Below are 19,146 nucleotides of genomic sequence, written 5' to 3' on the forward strand. Positions count from 1 at the left end.
AAGAGGAAACAAAAGTGAAAAAGCCATCGGCATGCAGTGTTCCCAAGTAGTGACTGCGCTCGACGCTGCTTAACTTCGGTTATCGTACGAGAACCGGTGTATTCAGCGTGTTATGGCCGTTGCCGATAGTGCTAGTTAATAATTTAAATTAAATTAACTTTCATCTTTATAAAACAATAACAAAAAGAAGATATGTGTGCTTTTTTCAATTCGGGTGGAATTTAAAAGAGGAAACAAAAGTGAAAAACCAACGGCACGCAGTATTCCCAAGTACTGACTGCGCTCGACGCTGCTAACGTCGGCGATCGGACGAGAACCGGTGTTCTCAGCGTGATATGGCCGTTGCCGAGAGTGCTAGTTAAAAATTCGAATTTAAATTAAGTGAGACAAATTAACCTTCATCATTTTAAAACAATAACAAAAAGAAAACATGTTTGCTTTTTTCATATCTATTAAAATTTAAAAGAGGAAAAAAAAGTGAAAAAGCCAACGGCACGCAGTGTTCCTAAGTGGTCTCCCTCCCAAGTAGTGACTGCGCTCGACGCTGCTTAACTTCGGTTATCGGACGAGAACCGGTGTATTCAGCGTGATATGGCCGTTGCCGAGAGTGCTAGTTAATAATTTGAATTTAATTAACCTTCATCTTTATAAAACAATAACAAAAAGAAGATATGTTTGCTTTTTTCATATCTGGTGGAATTTAAAAGAGGAAACAAAAGTGAAAAAACAAACGGCACGCAGTATTCCCAAGTATTGACTGCGCTCGACGCTGCTAACGTCGGCGATCGGACGAGAACCGGTTTTCTCAGCGTGATATGGCCGTTGCCGAGAGTGCTAGTTAAAAATTCGAATTTAAATTAAGTGAGACAAATTAATCTTCATCTTTATAAAACAATAACAAAAAGAAGATATGTTTGCTTTTTTCATATCGGGTGGAATTTAAAAGAGGAAACAAAAGTGAAAAAGCCAACGGCACGCAGTATTCCCAAGTACTGACTGCGCTCGACGCTGCTAACGTCGGCGATCGGACGAGAACCGGTGTTCTCAGCGTGATATGGCCGTTGCCAAGAGTGCTAGTTAATAATTTGAATTAAATCAACTTTCATCTTTATAAAACAATAACAAAAAGAAGATATGTTTGCTTTTTTCATATCTGGTGGAATTTGAAAGAGGAAACAAAAGTGAAAAAGCCAACGGCACGCAGTATTCCCAAGTACTGTATGCGCTCGACGCTGCTTAACTTCGGTGATCGGACGTGAACCGGTGTTTTCAGCGTGATATGGCCGTTGCCGAGAGTGCTAGTTAATAATTCGAATTTAAATTAAGAGAGACAAATAAACCTTCATCTTTATAAAACAATAACAAAAAGAAGATATGTTTGCTTTTTTCATATCGGGTGGAATTTAAAAGAGGAAACAAAAGTGAAAAAGCCAACGGCACGCAGTATTCCCAAGTACTGACTGCGCTCGACGCTGCTAACGTCGGCGATCGGACGAGAACCGGTGTTCTCAGCGTGATATGGCCGTTGCCGAGAGTGCTAGATAATAATTCGAATTTAAATTAAGTGAGACAAATTAACCTTCATCTTTTTAAAACAATAACAAAAAGAAAATATGTTTGTTTTTTTATATCTATTGGAATTTAAAAGAGGAAAAAAAGTGAAAAAGCTAACGGCACGCAGTGTTCCTAAGTGGTCGCCCTCCCAAGTACTGACTGCGCTCGACGCTGCTTCACTTCGGTCATCGGACGAGAACCGGTGTATTCAGCGTGATATGGCCGTTGCCGAGAGTGCTAGTTAATAATTTGAATTTAATTAACCTTCATCTTTATAAAACAATAACAAAAAGAAGATATGTTTGTTTTTTTTCATATCTGGTGGAATTTAAAGGAGGAAACAAAAGTGAAAAAGCCAACGGCACAAAGTATTCCCAAGTACTGTATGCGCTCGACGCTGCTTAACTTCGGTGATCGGACGTGAACCGGTGTTTTCAGCGTGATATGGCCGTTGCCGAGAGTGCTAGTTAATAATTCGAATTTAAGTTAAGTGAGACAAATTAACCTTCATCATTTTAAAACTATAACAAAAAGAAAACCTGTTTGCTTTTTACATATCTATTTAAATTTAAAAGAGGAAAAAAAAGTGAAAAAGCCAACGGCACGCAGTGTTCCTAAGTGGTCTCCCTCCCAAGTTAATGACTGCGCTCGACGCTGCTTAACTTCGGTTATCGGACGAGAATCGGTGTATTCAGCGTGATATGGCCGTTGCCGAGAGTGCTAGTTAATAATTTGAATTTAATTAACTTTCATCTTTATAAAACGATAACAAAAAGAAGATATGTTTGCTTTTTTCATATCTGGTGGAATTTGAAAGAGGAAACAAAAGTGAAAAAGCAAACGGCACGCAGTATTACCAAGTACTGACTGCGCTCGACGCTGCTAACGTCGGCGATCGGACGAGAACCGGTGTTCTCAGCGTGATATGGCCGTTGCCGAGAGTGCTAGATAATAATTCGAATTTAAATTAAGTTAGACAAATTAACCTTCATCTTTTTCAAACAATAACAAAAAGAAAATATGTATGCTTTTTTCATATCTATTGGAATTTAAAAGAGGAAAAAAAGTGAAAAAGCTAACGGCACGCAGTGTTCCTAAGTGGTCTCCCTCCCAAGTTAATGACTGCGCTCGACGCTGCTTAACTTCGGTTATCGGACGAGAATCGGTGTATTCAGCGTGATATGGCCGTTGCCGAGAGTGCTAGTTAATAATTTGAATTTAATTAACTTTCATCTTTATAAAACGATAACAAAAAGAAGATATGTTTGCTTTTTTCATATCTGGTGGAATTTGAAAGAGGAAACAAAAGTGAAAAAGCAAACGGCACGCAGTATTACCAAGTACTGACTGCGCTCGACGCTGCTAACGTCGGCGATCGGACGAGAACCGGTGTTCTCAGCGTGATATGGCCGTTGCCGAGAGTGCTAGATAATAATTCGAATTTAAATTAAGTGAGACAAATTAACCTTCATCTTTTTAAAACAATAACAAAAAGAAAATATGTTTGTTTTTTTATATCTATTGGAATTTAAAAGAGGAAAAAAAGTGAAAAAGCTAACGGCACGCAGTGTTCCTAAGTGGTCGCCCTCCCAAGTACTGACTGCGCTCGACGCTGCTTCACTTCGGTCATCGGACGAGAACCGGTGTATTCAGCGTGATATGGCCGTTGCCGAGAGTGCTAGTTAATAATTTGAATTTAATTAACCTTCATCTTTATAAAACAATAACAAAAAGAAGATATGTTTGTTTTTTTTCATATCTGGTGGAATTTAAAGGAGGAAACAAAAGTGAAAAAGCCAACGGCACAAAGTATTCCCAAGTACTGTATGCGCTCGACGCTGCTTAACTTCGGTGATCGGACGTGAACCGGTGTTTTCAGCGTGATATGGCCGTTGCCGAGAGTGCTAGTTAATAATTCGAATTTAAGTTAAGTGAGACAAATTAACCTTCATCATTTTAAAACTATAACAAAAAGAAAACCTGTTTGCTTTTTACATATCTATTTAAATTTAAAAGAGGAAAAAAAAGTGAAAAAGCCAACGGCACGCAGTGTTCCTAAGTGGTCTCCCTCCCAAGTTAATGACTGCGCTCGACGCTGCTTAACTTCGGTTATCGGACGAGAATCGGTGTATTCAGCGTGATATGGCCGTTGCCGAGAGTGCTAGTTAATAATTTGAATTTAATTAACTTTCATCTTTATAAAACGATAACAAAAAGAAGATATGTTTGCTTTTTTCATATCTGGTGGAATTTGAAAGAGGAAACAAAAGTGAAAAAGCAAACGGCACGCAGTATTACCAAGTACTGACTGCGCTCGACGCTGCTAACGTCGGCGATCGGACGAGAACCGGTGTTCTCAGCGTGATATGGCCGTTGCCGAGAGTGCTAGATAATAATTCGAATTTAAATTAAGTTAGACAAATTAACCTTCATCTTTTTCAAACAATAACAAAAAGAAAATATGTATGCTTTTTTCATATCTATTGGAATTTAAAAGAGGAAAAAAAGTGAAAAAGCTAACGGCACGCAGTGTTCCTAAGTGGTCTCCCTCCCAAGTTAATGACTGCGCTCGACGCTGCTTAACTTCGGTTATCGGACGAGAATCGGTGTATTCAGCGTGATATGGCCGTTGCCGAGAGTGCTAGTTAATAATTTGAATTTAATTAACTTTCATCTTTATAAAACGATAACAAAAAGAAGATATGTTTGCTTTTTTCATATCTGGTGGAATTTAAAAGAGGAAACAAAAGTGAAAAAACAAACGGCACGCAGTATTCCCAAGTACTGTATGCGCTCGACGCTGCTTAACTTCGGTGATCGGACGTGAACCGGTGTTTTCAGCGTGATATGGCCGTTGCCGAGAGTGCTAGTTAATAATTCGAATTTAAATTAAGTGAGACAAATAAACCTTCATCATTTTAAAACAATAACAAAATGAAAACATGTTTGCTTTTTTCATATCTATTAAAAATTAAAAGAGGAAAAAAAAGTGAAAAAGCCAACGGCACGCAGTGTTCCTAAGTGGTCTCCCTCCCAAGTACTGACTGCGCTCGACGCTGCTTAACTTCGGTGAAGGACGTGAACCGGTGTATTCAGCGTGATATGGCCGTTGCCGAGAGTGCTAGTTAATAATTTGAACTTAATTAACCTTCATCTTTATAAAAAATAACAATAAGAAGATATGTTTGTTTTTTCATATCTGGTGGAATTTAAGAGGAAACAAAAGTGAAAAAGCCATCGGCATGCAGTGTTCCCAAGTAGTGACTGCGCTCGACGCTGCTTAACTTCGGTTATCGTACGAGAACCGGTGTATTCAGCGTGTTATGGCCGTTGCCGATAGTGCTAGTTAATAATTTAAATTAAATTAACTTTCATCTTTATAAAACAATAACAAAAAGAAGATATGTGTGCTTTTTTCAATTCGGGTGGAATTTAAAAGAGGAAACAAAAGTGAAAAACCAACGGCACGCAGTATTCCCAAGTACTGACTGCGCTCGACGCTGCTAACGTCGGCGATCGGACGAGAACCGGTGTTCTCAGCGTGATATGGCCGTTGCCGAGAGTGCTAGTTAAAAATTCGAATTTAAATTAAGTGAGACAAATTAACCTTCATCATTTTAAAACAATAACAAAAAGAAAACATGTTTGCTTTTTTCATATCTATTAAAATTTAAAAGAGGAAAAAAAAGTGAAAAAGCCAACGGCACGCAGTGTTCCTAAGTGGTCTCCCTCCCAAGTAGTGACTGCGCTCGACGCTGCTTAACTTCGGTTATCGGACGAGAACCGGTGTATTCAGCGTGATATGGCCGTTGCCGAGAGTGCTAGTTAATAATTTGAATTTAATTAACCTTCATCTTTATAAAACAATAACAAAAAGAAGATATGTTTGCTTTTTTCATATCTGGTGGAATTTAAAAGAGGAAACAAAAGTGAAAAAACAAACGGCACGCAGTATTCCCAAGTATTGACTGCGCTCGACGCTGCTAACGTCGGCGATCGGACGAGAACCGGTTTTCTCAGCGTGATATGGCCGTTGCCGAGAGTGCTAGTTAAAAATTCGAATTTAAATTAAGTGAGACAAATTAATCTTCATCTTTATAAAACAATAACAAAAAGAAGATATGTTTGCTTTTTTCATATCGGGTGGAATTTAAAAGAGGAAACAAAAGTGAAAAAGCCAACGGCACGCAGTATTCCCAAGTACTGACTGCGCTCGACGCTGCTAACGTCGGCGATCGGACGAGAACCGGTGTTCTCAGCGTGATATGGCCGTTGCCAAGAGTGCTAGTTAATAATTTGAATTAAATCAACTTTCATCTTTATAAAACAATAACAAAAAGAAGATATGTTTGCTTTTTTCATATCTGGTGGAATTTGAAAGAGGAAACAAAAGTGAAAAAGCCAACGGCACGCAGTATTCCCAAGTACTGTATGCGCTCGACGCTGCTTAACTTCGGTGATCGGACGTGAACCGGTGTTTTCAGCGTGATATGGCCGTTGCCGAGAGTGCTAGTTAATAATTCGAGTTTAAATTAAGAGAGACAAATAAACCTTCATCTTTATAAAACAATAACAAAAAGAAGATATGTTTGCTTTTTTCATATCGGGTGGAATTTAAAAGAGGAAACAAAAGTGAAAAAGCCAACGGCACGCAGTATTCCCAAGTACTGACTGCGCTCGACGCTGCTAACGTCGGCGATCGGACGAGAACCGGTGTTCTCAGCGTGATATGGCCGTTGCCAAGAGTGCTAGTTAAAAATTCGAATTTAAATTAAGTGAGACAAATTAACCTTCATAATTTTAAAACAATAACAAAAAAAAACATGTTTGCTTTTTTATATCTATTGGAATTTAAAAGAGGAAAAAAAGTGAAAAACCCAACGGCACGCAGTGTTCCTAAGTGGTCTCCCTCCCAAGTACTGACTGCGCTCGACGCTGCTTAACTTCGGTGATCGGACGAGAACCGGTGTATTCAGCGTGTTATGGCCGTTGCCGAGAGTGCTAGTTAATAATTTGAATTAAATCAACTTTCATCTTTATAAAACAATAACAAAAAGAAGATATGTTTGCTTTTTTCATATCTGGTGGAATTTGAAAGAGGAAACAAAAGTGAAAAAGCCAACGGCACGCAGTATTCCCAAGTACTGTATGCGCTCGACGCTGCTTAACTTCGGTGATCGGACGTGAACCGGTGTTTTCAGCGTGATATGGCCGTTGCCGAGAGTGCTAGTTAATAATTCGAATTTAAATTAAGTGAGACAAATAAACCTTCATCATTTTAAAACAATAACAAAATGAAAACATGTTTGCTTTTTTCATATCGGGTGGAATTTAAAAGAGGAAACAAAAGTGAAAAAGCCAACGGCACGCAGTATTCCCAAGTACTGACTGCGCTCGACGCTGCTAACGTCGGCGATCGGACGAGAACCGGTGTTCTCAGCGTGATATGGCCGTTGCCGAGAGTGCTAGTTAATAATTTGAACTTAATTAACCTTCATCTTTATAAAAAATAACAATAAGAAGATATGTTTGTTTTTTCATATCTGGTGGAATTTAAGAGGAAACAAAAGTGAAAAAGCCATCGGCATGCAGTGTTCCCAAGTAGTGACTGCGCTCGACGCTGCTTAACTTCGGTTATCGTACGAGAACCGGTGTATTCAGCGTGTTATGGCCGTTGCCGATAGTGCTAGTTAATAATTTAAATTAAATCAACTTTCATCTTTATAAAACAATAACAAAAAGAAGATATGTTTGCTTTTTTCATATCTGGTGGAATTTGAAAGAGGAAACAAAAGTGAAAAAGCCAACGGCACGCAGTATTCCCAAGTACTGTATGCGCTCGACGCTGCTTAACTTCGGTGATCGGACGTGAACCGGTGTTTTCAGCGTGATATGGCCGTTGCCGAGAGTGCTAGTTAATAATTCGAATTTAAATTAAGTGAGACAAATTAACCTTCATCATTTTAAAACAATAACAAAAAGAAAACATGTTTGCTTTTTTCATATCTATTAAAATTTAAAAGAGGAAAAAAAAGTGAAAAAGCCAACGGCACGCAGTGTTCCTAAGTGGTCTCCCTCCCAAGTAGTGACTGCGCTCGACGCTGCTTAACTTCGGTTATCGGACGAGAACCGGTGTATTCAGCGTGATATGGCCGTTGCCGAGAGTGCTAGTTAATAATTTGAATTTAATTAACCTTCATCTTTATAAAACAATAACAAAAAGAAGATATGTTTGCTTTTTTCATATCTGGTGGAATTTAAAAGAGGAAACAAAAGTGAAAAAACAAACGGCGCGCAGTATTCCCAAGTATTGACTGCGCTCGACGCTGCTAACGTCGGCGATCGGACGAGAACCGGTTTTCTCAGCGTGATATGGCCGTTGCCGAGAGTGCTAGTTAAAAATTCGAATTTAAATTAAGTGAGACAAATTAACCTTCATCTTTATAAAACAATAACAAAAAGAAGATATGTTTGCTTTTTTCATATCGGGTGGAATTTAAAAGAGGAAACAAAAGTGAAAAAGCCAACGGCACGCAGTATTCCCAAGTACTGACTGCGCTCGACGCTGCTAACGTCGGCGATCGGACGAGAACCGGTGTTCTCAGCGTGATATGGCCGTTGCCAAGAGTGCTAGTTAAAAATTCGAATTTAAATTAAGTGAGACAAATTAACCTTCATAATTTTAAAACAATAACAAAAAAAAATATGTTTGCTTTTTTCATATCCATTAAAATTTAAAAGAGGAAAAAAAGTGAAAAACCCAACGGCACGCAGTGTTCCTAAGTGGTCTCCCTACCAAGTACTGACTGCGCTCGACGCTGCTTAACTTCGGTGATCGGACGAGAACCGGTGTATTCAGCGTGTTATGGCCGTTGCCGAGAGTGCTAGTTAATAATTTGAATTAAATCAACTTTCATCTTTATAAAACAATAACAAAAAGAAGATATGTTTGCTTTTTTCATATCTGGTGGAATTTGAAAGAGGAAACAAAAGTGAAAAAGCCAACGGCACGCAGTATTCCCAAGTACTGTATGCGCTCGACGCTGCTTAACTTCGGTGATCGGACGTGAACCGGTGTTTTCAGCGTGATATGGCCGTTGCCGAGAGTGCTAGTTAATAATTCGAATTTAAATTAAGTGAGACAAATAAACCTTCATCATTTTAAAACAATAACAAAATGAAAACATGTTTGCTTTTTTCATATCGGGTGGAATTTAAAAGAGGAAACAAAAGTGAAAAAGCCAACGGCACGCAGTATTCCCAAGTACTGACTGCGCTCGACGCTGCTAACGTCGGCGATCGGACGAGAACCGGTGTTCTCAGCGTGATATGGCCGTTGCCGAGAGTGCTAGTTAATAATTTGAACTTAATTAACCTTCATCTTTATAAAAAATAACAATAAGAAGATATGTTTGTTTTTTCATATCTGGTGGAATTTAAGAGGAAACAAAAGTGAAAAAGCCATCGGCATGCAGTGTTCCCAAGTAGTGACTGCGCTCGACGCTGCTTAACTTCGGTTATCGTACGAGAACCGGTGTATTCAGCGTGTTATGGCCGTTGCCGATAGTGCTAGTTAATAATTTAAATTAAATCAACTTTCATCTTTATAAAACAATAACAAAAAGAAGATATGTTTGCTTTTTTCATATCTGGTGGAATTTGAAAGAGGAAACAAAAGTGAAAAAGCCAACGGCACGCAGTATTCCCAAGTACTGTATGCGCTCGACGCTGCTTAACTTCGGTGATCGGACGTGAACCGGTGTTTTCAGCGTGATATGGCCGTTGCCGAGAGTGCTAGTTAATAATTCGAATTTAAATTAAGTGAGACAAATTAACCTTCATCATTTTAAAACAATAACAAAAAGAAAACATGTTTGCTTTTTTCATATCTATTAAAATTTAAAAGAGGAAAAAAAAGTGAAAAAGCCAACGGCACGCAGTGTTCCTAAGTGGTCTCCCTCCCAAGTAGTGACTGCGCTCGACGCTGCTTAACTTCGGTTATCGGACGAGAACCGGTGTATTCAGCGTGATATGGCCGTTGCCGAGAGTGCTAGTTAATAATTTGAATTTAATTAACCTTCATCTTTATAAAACAATAACAAAAAGAAGATATGTTTGCTTTTTTCATATCTGGTGGAATTTAAAAGAGGAAACAAAAGTGAAAAAACAAACGGCACGCAGTATTCCCAAGTATTGACTGCGCTCGACGCTGCTAACGTCGGCGATCGGACGAGAACCGGTTTTCTCAGCGTGATATGGCCGTTGCCGAGAGTGCTAGTTAAAAATTCGAATTTAAATTAAGTGAGACAAATTAACCTTCATCTTTATAAAACAATAACAAAAAGAAGATATGTTTGCTTTTTTCATATCGGGTGGAATTTAAAAGAGGAAACAAAAGTGAAAAAGCCAACGGCACGCAGTATTCCCAAGTACTGACTGCGCTCGACGCTGCTAACGTCGGCGATCGGACGAGAACCGGTGTTCTCAGCGTGATATGGCCGTTGCCAAGAGTGCTAGTTAAAAATTCGAATTTAAATTAAGTGAGACAAATTAACCTTCATAATTTTAAAACAATAACAAAAAAAAACATGTTTGCTTTTTTATATCTATTGGAATTTAAAAGAGGAAAAAAAGTGAAAAACCCAACGGCACGCAGTGTTCCTAAGTGGTCTCCCTCCCAAGTACTGACTGCGCTCGACGCTGCTTAACTTCGGTGATCGGACGAGAACCGGTGTATTCAGCGTGTTATGGCCGTTGCCGAGAGTGCTAGTTAATAATTTGAATTAAATCAACTTTCATCTTTATAAAACAATAACAAAAAGAAGATATGTTTGCTTTTTTCATATCTGGTGGAATTTGAAAGAGGAAACAAAAGTGAAAAAGCCAACGGCACGCAGTATTCCCAAGTACTGTATGCGCTCGACGCTGCTTAACTTCGGTGATCGGACGTGAACCGGTGTTTTCAGCGTGATATGGCCGTTGCCGAGAGTGCTAGTTAATAATTCGAATTTAAATTAAGTGAGACAAATAAACCTTCATCATTTTAAAACAATAACAAAATGAAAACATGTTTGCTTTTTTCATATCGGGTGGAATTTAAAAGAGGAAACAAAAGTGAAAAAGCCAACGGCACGCAGTATTCCCAAGTACTGACTGCGCTCGACGCTGCTAACGTCGGCGATCGGACGAGAACCGGTGTTCTCAGCGTGATATGGCCGTTGCCGAGAGTGCTAGATAATAATTCGAATTTAAATTAAGTGAGACAAATTAACCTTCATCTTTTTAAAACAATAACAAAAAGAAAATATGTTTGCTTTTTTATATCTATTGGAATTTAAAAGAGGAAAAAAAAAGTGAAAAAGCTAACGGCACGCAGTGTTCGTAAGTGGTCGCCCTCCCAAGTAGTGACTGCGCTCGACGCTACTTAACTTCAGTTATCGGACGAGAACCGGTGTATTCAGCGTGATATGGCCGTTGCCGAGAGTGTTAGTTAATAATTTGAACTTAATTAACCTTCATCTTTAAAAAAATAACAATAAGAAGATATGTTTGTTTTTTCATATCTGGTGGAATTTAAGAGGAAACAAAAGTGAAAAAGCCATCGGCATGCAGTGTTCCCAAGTAGTGACTGCGCTCGACGCTGCTTAACTTCGGTTATCGTACGAGAACCGGTGTATTCAGCGTGTTATGGCCGTTGCCGATAGTGCTAGTTAATAATTTAAATTAAATTAACTTTCATCTTTATAAAACAATAACAAAAAGAAGATATGTGTGCTTTTTTCAATTCTTGTGGAATTAAAAACAGGAAACAAAAGTGAAAAACCAACGGCACGCAGTATTCCCAAGTACTGACTGCGCTCGACGCTGCTAACGTCGGCGATCGGACGAGAACCGGTGTTCTCAGCGTGATATGGCCGTTGCCGAGAGTGCTAGTTAAAAATTCGAATTTAAATTAAGTGAGACAAATTAACCTTCATCTTTATAAAACAATAACAAAAAGAAGATATGTTTGCTTTTTTCATATCGGGTGGAATTTAAAAGAGGAAACAAAAGTGAAAAAGCCAACGGCACGCAGTATTCCCAAGTACTGACTGCGCTCGACGCTGCTAACGTCGGCGATCGGACGAGAACCGGTGTTCTCAGCGTGATATGGCCGTTGCCGAGAGTGCTAGATAATAATTCGAATTTAAATTAAGTGAGACAAATTAACCTTCATCTTTTTAAAACAATAACAAAAAGAAAATATGTTTGCTTTTTTCATATCTATTGGAATTTAAAAGAGGAAAAAAAAGTGAAAAAGCTAATGGCACGCAGTGTTCCTAAGTGGTCGCCCTCTCAAATACTGACTGCGCTCGACGCTGCTTAGATCGGGTATCGTACGAGAACCGGTGTATTCAGCGTGTTATGGCCGTTGCCGATAGTGCTAGTTAATAATTTGAATTAAATTAACTTTCATCTTTATAAAACAATAACAAAAAGAAGATATGTGTGCTTTTTTCAATTCGGGTGGAATTTAAAAGAGGAAACAAAAGTGAAAAACCAACGGCACGCAGTATTCCCAAGTACTGTATGCGCTCGACGCTGCTTAACTTCGGTGATCGGACGAGAACCGGTGTTTTCAGCGTGATATGGCCGTTGCCGAGAGTGCTAGTTAATAATTCGAATTTAAATTAAGTGAGACAAATTAACCTTAATCTTTTTAAAACAATAACAAAAAGAAAATATGTTTGCTTTTTTCATATCTATTGGAATTTAAAAGAGGAAAAAAAAGTGAAAAAGCTAATGGCACGCAGTGTTCCTAAGTGGTCGCCCTCTCAAATACTGACTGCGCTCGACGCTGCTTAGATCGGGTATCGTACGAGAACCGGTGTATTCAGCGTGTTATGGCTGTTGCCGATAGTGCTAGTTAATAATTTGAATTAAATTAAGTTTCATCTTTATAAAACAATAACAAAAAGAAGATATGTGTACTTTTTTCAATTCGGGTGGAATTTAAAAGAGGAAACAAAAGTGAAAAACCAACGGCACGCAGTATTCCCAAGTACTGTATGCGCTCGACGCTGCTTAACTTCGGTGATCGGACGAGAACCGGTGTTTTCAGCGTGATATGGCCGTTGCCGAGAGTGCTAGTTAATAATTCGAATTTAAATTAAGTGAGACAAATTAACCTTCATAATTTTAAAACAATAACAAAAAAAAATATGTTTGCTTTTTTCATATCCATTAAAATTTAAAAGAGGAAAAAAAGTGAAAAACCCAACGGCACGCAGTGTTCCTAAGTGGTCTCCCTACCAAGTACTGAGTGCGCTCGACGCTGCTTAACTTCGGTGATCGGACGAGAACCGGTGTATTCAGCGTGTTATGGCCGTTGCCGAGAGTGCTAGTTAATAATTTGAATTAAATCAACTTTCATCTTTATAAAACAATAACAAAAAGAAGATATGTTTGCTTTTTTCATATCTGGTGGAATTTGAAAGAGGAAACAAAAGTGAAAAAGCCAACGGCACGCAGTATTCCCAAGTACTGTATGCGCTCGACGCTGCTTAACTTCGGTGATCGGACGAGAACCGGTGTTTTCAGCGTGATATGGCCGTTGCCGAGAGTGCTAGTTAATAATTCGAATTTAAATTAAGTGAGACAAATAAACCTTCATCATTTTAAAACAATAACAAAATGAAAACATGTTTGCTTTTTTCATATCTATTAAAATTTAAAAGAGGAAAAAAAAGTGAAAAAGCCAACGGCACGCAGTGTTCCTAAGTGGTCTCCCTCCCAAGTAGCGACTGCGCTCGACGCTACTTAACTTCAGTTATCGGACGAGAACCGGTGTATTCAGCGTGATATGGCCGTTGCCGAGAGTGGTAGTTAATAATTTGAATTTAATTAACCTTCATCTTTATAAAACAATAACAAAAAGAAGATATGTTAATGACGCCGGCTTTTACGGAACTTGTGGTAGGTGGTCCTACGCGCACATTGTTTTAGATTAAATTGTTTAGAGCGTAATCTCGTGGACGGCACTGCTCGAACCATTTGCGCACATATAGTTTATCTTGGGTGGCAAATCTTGGCCCACGAAGACAGGGGTTTCTCGGCGCGGTCTTAGAAGTCGTTTCCGTATAGTTTATATGAGACGGTAATGTCCTGGGCACGGTCTTCGGGTGGTGGAGTTAGATTTCTCGGCACTTAAGTTTGTTCAACGTCTATCATAGATAGATCTAGCGGGCACGAAGTCTTAGGCGCGCATCCGTCGTTGACCAGCCTGGTCCCTCAGAGGGTAAAAATACTAGAATCTCCTATCTGGTAACCTTTCTTCCTCTTAAAACCTCTCATCGTTTGAGCCGGGTCAGGTGATGTTGTTCTTAGTATTCGTCTGAGCTCGTATTCACCTGGCACTCAGAGAGCTCGTGATTCGATTCGGTTTACAGGGGTCGCAGGAGGTTCTGGTTTAATTTGCCGTTAAAAGAGTGGCGGGTCGTTCTGGTTGACACAGGGCATTCGTTCCGGCTCGCGCAAAGGGTAACCAGCTCTTTTGGGGTAATCCAGCCATGGATGTAAACAAGATTTCAAATGATATTTTAAAGGGGTTAACAAAAAAGGTTTTCAATTAAATTGAATTGATATGCAAAAACATAAAATAAACTGGTATGCGTGACAATAATATGAATTACTGAAGAAGGGTAACTAATCCGTTACAAATCTCTTAGGCGATTGAATTATAGGCCATAACTGAACACCTAGAATGTATTGTTAACACGACATATAGGGAGACAGCAATGGCCAGGGAGGGAAAGAACAAGCGCCGTCGTGCAACCCCTCTACTGGTGGAGCGTTTTCATGAGCGAGTACTGTGCTCCCTCGGTAGAGGGGATGACACCGACGTAAGAGATAGAGACCCGTGACGTTGCAAGATATGGTGTGCTCTCTCTCTATTATTATAGAGCCACCAATTTCTTAGTCATCGTGAAGACATAAATTCTAATCAAATTCGTTATACTTCTGAACTTTCCAGCGCACCAACTTTCAGATCAAGGGTGTTAACAGGAGGGTATAGAGGAAGATCAAGTGCATTTTTATCGAATCTTCCATTAATTATAAGACCATACTAAATAGTCAACCGTTCAGAAAATATCTCCGACTTATTACAAAATTCTAAGTTGTAGATTCAGATTTCATGGTTAAATAGCTGCGCATCAATAATATCTTGTCACGCCCTGCCTTACTGCGAACCAAACACATGTGGCACGCGCTATTTTCGAGAGCAATTATAACGCGAGAAGTGATAAACAATGCGCGGGATGTCAAAAACGTAACGCGCGACAAAGAGTATGCTAGGAGTATTTTGTTCGCTTGGTTGGAGGCGCTGCGTTTAACAGTGAAATGTGAAACTATTTTGATCTTTATAATAGTTCGGAGATATTTCCTGAATGATTAACTATGCATATAGGTCTTATAATTAGTAAAAGAATGGATGAAACGAATGACTTGGTTTTTCCTCTTCACCCTCCCATTAAGTGCCACAATGCACGAACGAAACAGAAGAGCATTTCGGGGAAGAAGGTGCCATGAAATCAACCACAAATTCCATGGTTCCCCCATTCTATGGCCTGATACCCTACAAGGTTCGCGTTGAAGTATAGTTGCCTGAATAGTAAACAATTGAAGCCTGTCATGGGGCCCATAATGACAAAATAAACGTGGTTGAGTGAGCTTTCATTCTGTAACCTTCAATGTGACTTTGGTCTTGATGCCATAAATAGATTGGCTTTTTGGAGCCACCAAAGGGTAAAATTGTCTGGCACCTCCGGTGAAAACGTTCGATAAATCTTCAAAGTAATACAGTGATAGCGGTTTAGAGATTCCATGGCATTAACGTCTTATTTGATATTAAACATTCTTAGTGACACTAACCCTTTATGCGGTGTTCAAATCCCCTCCAGTATGAATAACCCTACGTTTAGTAGATTAATTCTGTTATTTTCACGACCTATGTTTTTTATTAAACCTAATACGTATTCATTTTTAATGGGTACTCAGTGAGAACGAATTTTGGTGTAGCTAATTGTTAAACAAGCCGTCGCGCGAGAGAAAGTTTTTTTTGGACACGACTGTACCTGTAGGGATAGGCTTATGCTAGGCTTATGCTATTGTAGATCCTGAAAGATATGCTTATGCTATTTGTAAAACAATCAGATTTTAAATCAAAAAACATTTAATTAGCGTGATAATAACATACATAATTAAGTTAAATTAATAATAAATTAGTTAAATATTTAAAAACTCTCCTCCTTAAACTTGATTCAAGCCGTATCTGAAGATGTTTTTTTTTTCTATACCGGACTAATAAAGCGCCGTTGGTAGGAAGTCGAACCCTGGAATGGAAACTCAAATGTTGTTGAAACAACACAGAGCTGGACGCATTACCACCAGGCAACCACACGGTTTGTTAATAAGCTCCTTTTACACTTTTTTAGTCGCCGTATATGATTTTGATACTGTTTAGCAATTTTCTTATCATTAATTTTTCGATTTGCGGTAAAAGCTTTTAGGAAAGCTTTCGTACTTTTCTTCTTACTTCTATGAATAAGATAGAGGGCGCTATACTGCCCACATACGCTACTTTCTAACCTCTGAAGTTGTCGCTTACCAAAAGTCCATTTTCTGCGGTTTAAAGATAAAAATCTTCTTATACTAGGCAGAAATGGTGGTAAACCGTAGCTATCGAAATAATACCCTACACGAGCTCCGTCTATGAAGGCCGATACCCAGTGAGACCCCTTTTCATAGTGCTGATCTAAATTTATAATTAACGAAGCGGGATATCTGGTAACCTTAGGTAACCTTTTTGACGTGAAAACACCCAAAAAGTTGGGCGTATCTGATAAAGCGAGAATCAAGTCTAAGGTGGTGGTTGCTGACATTTTTAATAATCTACAATTACGTTTCTATTTTTATCGATTTGAATCATGCATTGAAATTCGGCGTATACAATGCAGACTGCGGCTTCGGGCAAAGGTTTAGCGAATCCCATGTCCAATCTTAATTGTCCTTGCTTAACGGGGTTCCAGTGGTTTGTTTCGCTAGCAGATAGGTCCGGTGTCAGATCAAAAGCGTAGAGAGTTAACCCGTTGGCAAACTCGTTGGGAGTAATATCGTTACCGTCGTCTTTATAATGAATACCCGTGCCCGCGAACAATGTTTGATAAGCTTGTATATACAAGTTTTTAGCGAAATCAGGAGTCAACGGTTTCGAGGGTATTTGTTCGTTATCGAGGTACAGAGACAAAAAATTTAAATCCCAAGTTTTAAAGTTAAAGGGATTCAGAGTGTAACTGCCCTTCAACGCCGCGTCGGATACTATTCCAATAATGACGCAATTAGGCTGAGGGTCTAGATATATATTGTTAAAACTCTCGGTGCTACTTCCGCTAGAGATAGTTTTAGTTTTCAGTTCGGTGCGCGTAAAATTATATTTGGCAGTACCGTTATTAAGCGCTGCTTCATGCGCTAACAATATTTTAGGACTGAGTTTAACTTTACGTACCGCGAGTGCAGCGTCTAGGATCTTGACTTTACAGTTTTTGAGAGTGGCTGTTTCTTCACACATTAAGGCAAACTCGTCCTTGTTGCAAGTAAACACGACTTTAAGGTCCACCCCGTTTAAGAGTTATTCGGGAATATTAAACACGTCACTAAACACGGGTGTAAAAAATTCAATCACGGCCGATTTAGCAGTTTTAGCCATTCGGGCGACGAAATCTTTATTTGAAAAGTCGTCAAACTTTCCGGCTTCGTCCTTTTCCCATCCGGCCATCATGAGGTGAGATGTTTTGGCCGCGGGTCCGTAATTTGAGACAGTTTCGATAAAAGAAGTGAAGGCGTAGTTTTGTGCGGCTGAAGAAACTCGGGTATTGTTCAAGAAAACATCGCAAGTTCTCCACAATGCATGGCCAGCGTTGTTCACGAAAGCTACCACGGCGGCATCGGGAAGATCACTTCCATCTTCGTTGGTGATTTTGACTTTGTTGTAATGCATGGTGTGGGCTACATCGATGTAGGTATCTCCATTGCCCGAGATGAGGTATTCGAGGGTAGAGCTATCACCAATGGCCGACAAGGGTTTGGCCCATACACCTTGAGCATGTTCGACACTAGTTTGAATCGGCACAGGGGCAAAAAAGTCCAATTCACTCTTAAGAGCTTGGAGAGAAAACATGATTTTTTCTGGAGCTAAATATATCGCGTGGCGTCTGCTTTGAATGACGGTGATAAACTGACAGGCGTTTAACTTTGCGTCTCTTTATCTTTAATCCTGAACCTTGCTGTGCAGCAGTCATGTTCTCATAAGTTTCCTGCAATCTCTTTTTCGCGGCACTTTTCACATTCTGACCTTGCATTACCTCACCAAGAATCTTTTGTCCCGTACTAATGGCTCTAGGTGCCAGATACTTTGCACCTCTAATTAATAAGGGGCGTGCCCATCTAAATAACCCTTTCAGGGCGCTCCCAATCCCATGACCTTTTTGGTGGGGGGTCCCGACAAACACTTTTGACACCCCTCAACCCCCTACCTGATCTAAATAATACCTCTTATACTCGCAACGAGACTCTAATGTTTGGGGTTTTGGCATGGTCTAAAGTGTAGTTTACAGGTCGACTTTCCAAACTCGAATGACGCGGCTTGGCCCAAACTATTCCTTATATCAATGTCTATAGTATCAAAGTAACGTAATAGGGAGAGTTAAATGATTTAGTTATAGTCGAACCGTGAGGTTTTACGCTGTCTACGCCTACTATACGAAGTAGTGGGGCTACCGTATCGCCTATAAATTCATTAGCTACTATATCGGAATAAACAAACAATTGGTCGGGAATATAATAATTTAAATTAGCAGGAATAGAGCTTCTATACGATTGGCTGGTTTTATCTGAAGGGGAAGAGAAAGACGTACTTTGGCCTTTTGGGGTTTTAAATCCTAATATCCTTTTCAAAGTGGGAGATAGAGCCAAGATACAGTTAGGTTGAATAGTTAAAGAAATGTAATCAGAGAAAGGATCCGAATCAAATTTAAACTTTGAACCGTATTGAAAGCCGCTTAATCCGGAAGCTTTTTGTAATAACCCCCGGGAACTATAAAGGCCTCAGCTTTAACAATAGGCTGTGATTTTCCGTCCCGACCTTTTTTATTTTCATGCGAGACCACCTGCACGTGACCTTACTCACTGGGTATGTTAAAAAAGGACATTGGGTACAAAATTTCTACAAGAGCTACCTCCCAGTTATCCCCGATCAGCTCTATATCCTGGGGCAACTTGGTAGTGTAAGAGGAGGTCTTGTTGTTGTCATAAATTTTCATGCTAGCGTTGCTCGGTAGCGTTAGGTAAAAGAGAGACTGCATCTTTAGCCGGAATCGAAGAATTCATAGAAGGGGGATAGCCTAGCCACTTTACAAAGAGCTCCTTCTGTCCTCTCCTAGTCCGCTTACGAATTACTTTCTCGATCTTGTACGTCTCGGGTCTAAGTACCGACTGAAGTTCCATTCCGTAAAACACCCCCTTTTATGGTTCCCCTTTTAAATCTTCTAGTTTGAA

General features: G+C 39.5%; 29 pseudogenes; all 29 read right to left on the bottom strand.

Annotated features, from left to right (window-relative positions):
* Positions 1-484: 484 nt before the first annotated feature.
* On the bottom strand, positions 485-603 carry LOC149680901 (5S ribosomal RNA; annotated as a pseudogene).
* A 585-nt stretch (positions 604-1,188) lies between these two features.
* Positions 1,189-1,291, bottom strand: LOC149680902 (5S ribosomal RNA; annotated as a pseudogene).
* A 374-nt stretch (positions 1,292-1,665) lies between these two features.
* LOC149680903 (5S ribosomal RNA) lies at positions 1,666-1,784 on the bottom strand (annotated as a pseudogene).
* A 123-nt stretch (positions 1,785-1,907) lies between these two features.
* Positions 1,908-2,010, bottom strand: LOC149680904 (5S ribosomal RNA; annotated as a pseudogene).
* Positions 2,011-2,147: 137 nt separating this feature from the next.
* Positions 2,148-2,267, bottom strand: LOC149680905 (5S ribosomal RNA; annotated as a pseudogene).
* A 360-nt stretch (positions 2,268-2,627) lies between these two features.
* On the bottom strand, positions 2,628-2,747 carry LOC149680906 (5S ribosomal RNA; annotated as a pseudogene).
* A 359-nt stretch (positions 2,748-3,106) lies between these two features.
* Positions 3,107-3,225, bottom strand: LOC149680907 (5S ribosomal RNA; annotated as a pseudogene).
* Positions 3,226-3,348: 123 nt separating this feature from the next.
* On the bottom strand, positions 3,349-3,451 carry LOC149680908 (5S ribosomal RNA; annotated as a pseudogene).
* A 137-nt stretch (positions 3,452-3,588) lies between these two features.
* On the bottom strand, positions 3,589-3,708 carry LOC149680909 (5S ribosomal RNA; annotated as a pseudogene).
* A 360-nt stretch (positions 3,709-4,068) lies between these two features.
* Positions 4,069-4,188, bottom strand: LOC149680910 (5S ribosomal RNA; annotated as a pseudogene).
* Positions 4,189-4,550: 362 nt separating this feature from the next.
* On the bottom strand, positions 4,551-4,668 carry LOC149680911 (5S ribosomal RNA; annotated as a pseudogene).
* Positions 4,669-5,249: 581 nt separating this feature from the next.
* On the bottom strand, positions 5,250-5,368 carry LOC149680912 (5S ribosomal RNA; annotated as a pseudogene).
* A 585-nt stretch (positions 5,369-5,953) lies between these two features.
* LOC149680913 (5S ribosomal RNA) lies at positions 5,954-6,056 on the bottom strand (annotated as a pseudogene).
* A 373-nt stretch (positions 6,057-6,429) lies between these two features.
* On the bottom strand, positions 6,430-6,548 carry LOC149680914 (5S ribosomal RNA; annotated as a pseudogene).
* Positions 6,549-6,670: 122 nt separating this feature from the next.
* On the bottom strand, positions 6,671-6,773 carry LOC149680915 (5S ribosomal RNA; annotated as a pseudogene).
* A 582-nt stretch (positions 6,774-7,355) lies between these two features.
* On the bottom strand, positions 7,356-7,458 carry LOC149680916 (5S ribosomal RNA; annotated as a pseudogene).
* A 137-nt stretch (positions 7,459-7,595) lies between these two features.
* LOC149680917 (5S ribosomal RNA) lies at positions 7,596-7,714 on the bottom strand (annotated as a pseudogene).
* Positions 7,715-8,312: 598 nt separating this feature from the next.
* On the bottom strand, positions 8,313-8,431 carry LOC149680918 (5S ribosomal RNA; annotated as a pseudogene).
* Positions 8,432-8,553: 122 nt separating this feature from the next.
* On the bottom strand, positions 8,554-8,656 carry LOC149680919 (5S ribosomal RNA; annotated as a pseudogene).
* A 582-nt stretch (positions 8,657-9,238) lies between these two features.
* LOC149680920 (5S ribosomal RNA) lies at positions 9,239-9,341 on the bottom strand (annotated as a pseudogene).
* Positions 9,342-9,478: 137 nt separating this feature from the next.
* Positions 9,479-9,597, bottom strand: LOC149680921 (5S ribosomal RNA; annotated as a pseudogene).
* A 597-nt stretch (positions 9,598-10,194) lies between these two features.
* LOC149680922 (5S ribosomal RNA) lies at positions 10,195-10,313 on the bottom strand (annotated as a pseudogene).
* Positions 10,314-10,435: 122 nt separating this feature from the next.
* LOC149680923 (5S ribosomal RNA) lies at positions 10,436-10,538 on the bottom strand (annotated as a pseudogene).
* Positions 10,539-10,914: 376 nt separating this feature from the next.
* On the bottom strand, positions 10,915-11,033 carry LOC149680924 (5S ribosomal RNA; annotated as a pseudogene).
* A 1,058-nt stretch (positions 11,034-12,091) lies between these two features.
* Positions 12,092-12,194, bottom strand: LOC149680925 (5S ribosomal RNA; annotated as a pseudogene).
* A 376-nt stretch (positions 12,195-12,570) lies between these two features.
* On the bottom strand, positions 12,571-12,673 carry LOC149680926 (5S ribosomal RNA; annotated as a pseudogene).
* Positions 12,674-12,808: 135 nt separating this feature from the next.
* LOC149680927 (5S ribosomal RNA) lies at positions 12,809-12,927 on the bottom strand (annotated as a pseudogene).
* A 122-nt stretch (positions 12,928-13,049) lies between these two features.
* On the bottom strand, positions 13,050-13,152 carry LOC149680928 (5S ribosomal RNA; annotated as a pseudogene).
* Positions 13,153-13,289: 137 nt separating this feature from the next.
* LOC149680929 (5S ribosomal RNA) lies at positions 13,290-13,408 on the bottom strand (annotated as a pseudogene).
* Positions 13,409-19,146: the final 5,738 nt, after the last annotated feature.

The sequence above is a fragment of the Phalangium opilio genome, unplaced genomic scaffold (assembly GCF_054372755.1).
Source record: "Phalangium opilio isolate 3A_F unplaced genomic scaffold, DU_Popi_V2 ptg000039l_2, whole genome shotgun sequence".
NCBI lineage: Eukaryota > Metazoa > Arthropoda > Arachnida > Opiliones > Phalangiidae > Phalangium > Phalangium opilio.